General features: G+C 43.6%; 1 pseudogene; it reads right to left on the reverse strand.

The window, feature by feature from the left end:
- Positions 1–208: 208 nt before the first annotated feature.
- The window catches only part of LOC101660727, a 19,567-nt pseudogene continuing 15,525 nt past the window's right edge, over positions 209–4,250 (reverse strand).

Raw genomic sequence — 4,250 nt, forward strand, 5'->3', positions numbered from 1 at the left:
AGGAACATCTTCACACAGAACCCAGAGAATCAGTGGACGCTTTGGCCTCTGGATTTGTCAGGCTAAGCTGAAGGCTGAGAATCCACAGAGACACCGCCCTCGGGGTGAAGAAAGAGTAACCGGAAAGCAGCCTGAGCAGGCCATGTGTCTTTTTCTGCTTTCCCTGGTAATGACAAGGAAGGACGGGATTCGATGTTTTAAGGAGGCTTCATAGGTAGGGAACAACTCCAAGCACAGAGAAGTTGTTGGAAGAAAGGCAAATTGTCAGAAGGTTCAGATCTGTGGAGATAGGCAGGCTGTGGCTGCTACTGCTCTGTGCACAGTGCTCCTGGGCCGACTTCCTGGTAGAGAGAATATACCAGACAGCGGCTCTCCCCATGGCTGGCCAGGCAGTGGTATCGCTAAGGAAGTGGGATGGGGATGACACCGTCAGAGTGGGTGACACCAAAGTAATTATCGATGATTTTTTTGTGTAGAATTTCAGCAACAAGTTATTCTTTCGGTAGAAAATATCCCTGTAGTTAGTAACAATATCAAGAACAAAAGAATATTTTCAGAAGCCCAGCTTACATGTGTCCTTATACTTATAATGCTAAAACTCAGTGATACTTTTTGAATTTTCCAATGCTTTCATATCAAGTTTGTCTCTTTGTCATACTGTGGTGGCTGGCATGGTGCTATGAGGTGGTAGCTATGCTACTGGTATTTCATACATCAGCACCATTGCTCCCTGAGAAGCACCCAGGCCAAGAATAAATTAGGAAGAAAAATTAGTCCAGTTCTGAAGGATTAGCAACTGAAAACCTTACTAATAGATAGCAGTGAAACATTGTCTGATATAGATAGTGCTAAAAGATGAGCCTTTATGGCTTGAAGGCCCTCGAAATATAATTGTGGAAGAGATGCCATCTCAAAATAGTGTTGACCTTACTGATGTGGATAGAGCAAAACTTTGGGGACCTTCATTTGAGTTAGGGCACAACTCAAAAGGAGGGGAAAACCAGCTGAAATACCCATTAAGAATCAGACCATGGAATGTGCAAAGTATGAATCTAAGAAAATTGGAAATCATAAAAAATGATATACATAAAGATCATGTCCTAAGCTGAAATGTACTGGTATTGGTCACTTTGAATTTGCTATTCATATGATTTACTATGCTGAGAATAATAAATTCAAGAGCAAAGTCATTGTCATAAAATAACATTTTAAGATTTAGCAAAGTAAAATGCTATACATATGATAGCATAATGTCTATATGTCTACCAGGAAGACCAGTTAATACAAGTATTATTCAAATTTACACAGCATCCTCTAAAGCTAGTGATTGCAGAATTCTGTCAACTTTTTCTGTCTGAAATTGATCAAACATGCATTAAAGATGTATTGATAATTTATGGTGATTGGAATGCAAAAGTTGGAAAGGAAGGGCTGGCAGTTGGAAATTATATTTTAGTGGCAGAAAAGAAACTGGTTACATGACCGTCTTTTGCAAGACCAACAATTTCTTCATCACAAATAACTTTTTCAACAACATAAACAGCAACTACCCACATGGACCTCACCAGATGGGCTACAAAAAATCAAGGTGCCTTCCTCTGTGGCAAAGACAATGGAGAAGCTCAGTATCGTCAGCAAAACAAGGCTCGGGGCCAACGGTGGAGGAGACCAGCAATTACTCATGGGCACTTTCAGGTTAAACTTGAATAAAATTCGATCAAATGCACGAACCAAACTAAAACCTTGAGTATATCCCAACTGAATCCCGACTCCAGAGAGTTCTGACATGTTGACCCTGTGACAGAAGACCAAACGGACAGTGGAATGACCATCAGACATGGGAGGAGGGGCCCTGTGTGTCGCAGAGAAGGCAATTACAGCTCTGTGGATAGAAAACGGGGAGGAGCAACCTTCTATCCTGAAAATTGCTTAACAACCTTATATGGAACCCAGGGGGAGATTATGCCTGGTACTAGGTTCCTAATTGGCACGTTTGACCTAGTTTCTATGCAGCCCTTGATGACCCAGTTCACGTGCTAGGCAGTGGTTCTCAACCTTCCTAATGCCGTGACCCTTTAATACAGTTCCTCATGTTGTGGTGACACCCAACCATAACATTATTTTCGTTGCTACATCATCACTGTCATTTTGCTACTGTTATAAATCGGGCAACCCCTGTGAAAGTCATTCGATTCCCAGTGGGATTGAGACCCACAGGTTGAGAACCGCTGTACTAGGGACTACTGGGACTTTAGACTGTCCTATTGAAGTACATAGGAGTCTTGGTGTTGTAGTGGGTTTTCTACTCTCGTACACAGTGACAGTCTCAGAAACCACAGGGGGTTACGATGAGTCAGCATTGACTCGATGGCCGTGAGTTTAGTTTTGGGTTTCAAGGTACACAACATCCGTCATAGGCCACACCAAAAGGACTCAATGTGGAAACCTCACTACGTGAACTGGGCTTCACCTCAAACTCCCTTGTAGCCATTAGACCTAAGGCTGAAACTCCCTAGTGTGAGACAAACCAGATGACTACTAGCTCACGGGTATAGAACTGGCAGGTGTTGGATTTTGGTTCAAATCTCTTACCCTGAGGGTGCTGTAGTAGTTACATAATTTCATGTCAATTTCTTAAATAGGTTATAGGAGCAGAGTCTAGCCTGTCAATCAGGTCATAACCAATCATGCCTCGGTGTGGCTATGGCCTTCTCCTGAGGATTCTGGGAACTCCTGTCTTCCTTCTTGGAGGCAGGACACACACTTTCTCTGCTTTGTCTTCCTGCTGACAAGCCACATAGAGCTATGCTGATGAAATCAGAGCCCTGGAGTTGGAGGAGCCACATGGAAACCCACACCAGCGCTGAGATTCTTCCACTGCCACTGGATCTACAAGACTTTCCACCCACTGGCCTGTGATCTTCCTGCATTGAGCATTATTGCATGTGTTGCATGAGTCTGAAGAGGATTTTATAAAGTGGTTTCAGACATGTGGGCTAATATTGGACTTGTGAACGTGATGAGGACTGGGCTGGGATGTTTTCATAATATGCAATTGTTCTTTTGTATAAAGCTCTTTCTTATACATATATGAGTGTATCTGGATTTATTTCTTTAGTCAGCCCAGACTAACACAGGTGCATGGAATTACTGTATACTTACTATTTTAATGCCCTCCTGTTTCATTATGATGTATATTAATCTGGTAGGTGTGGATCTGCTGTTGTGATGGAATATTATTGGAAGATTTGCCCAATCCCCAACCCCCATTGTTTGTGTAGATAGTGTCAAGTCACTTAAGAGTTCACTCTGCACAAGTCAACAATTCATGTATTTCTGTTCATAGTTGGCCTGTACCATTGGCTCAACTAATGACACTACCAATGCATAGTGGGTATGTATTGGCCTGGTCACAGAAAGGTCAGCAATTCAAAATCACCAGCCAGCTCTGCAGGGGAAGGATGAGGCTTTCTACTCCTGTGAAGATTTGCAGGCTCAGAGATTCACAGGGGCAGTTCTATCCTGAAAATTGCTTAACAACCTTATATGGAACCCAGGGGGAGATTATGCCTGGTACTAGGTTCTAATTGGCACATTTGACCTAGTTTCTATGCAGCCCTTGATGTGACCCTACAGGGTCACTAAGGAGCCCTGGTAGAGTAGTCATGGTCAGGAGGTCAAAACCACCAGCTGATAGATGGCAGCAGATGTGATGCACCAGGGAGATGATTGATAATGTTCTCTTACATAAGGTGACAACGCTGTCTGTGTTAGTCTGGGTACTTTAGAGAAACAAATCCACAGAAACTCATGAGTAAGAGAAGAGTTTTATATAAATGTTAAGTGCACATCAAGAAAACATCCCCACCCAGTGCTGCCCAAGCCTACAAGTCCAACATTAACCCATATGTCTGAAACCAATCCACAAAGTCATCCTCCATCTCACAAAACAGACACAATGATGCCAACTGCAGGAGGAAAGCCGGATCAATGAATGTGTAAGCATCTCAGCACTGTCAGGGGTCTCCACATGGCTGCTCCAGCACCCCAGGCTGCATCGGGTCCATGTGGCTTCTCCTCAGGGATGTCTTGCAGGAAGTGAGCCTTGCCAGCTAAAGCAGGGAACTGGCTAAGGTAGCTGCACCCTGGTCTGATCATGAAAAAGCAAGAGGCCCGAGAACTAGAAAGGTGAGGCTCACTGAGTCATTTATCCCTCCGCCCTTCAATTAACCCCACATGTGTTTATCAGC

Source organism: Echinops telfairi, unplaced genomic scaffold (genome assembly GCF_000313985.2).
Source record: "Echinops telfairi isolate 266 unplaced genomic scaffold, ASM31398v2 ScPeMD7_1;HRSCAF=3_0, whole genome shotgun sequence".
Lineage (NCBI taxonomy): Eukaryota > Metazoa > Chordata > Mammalia > Afrosoricida > Tenrecidae > Echinops > Echinops telfairi.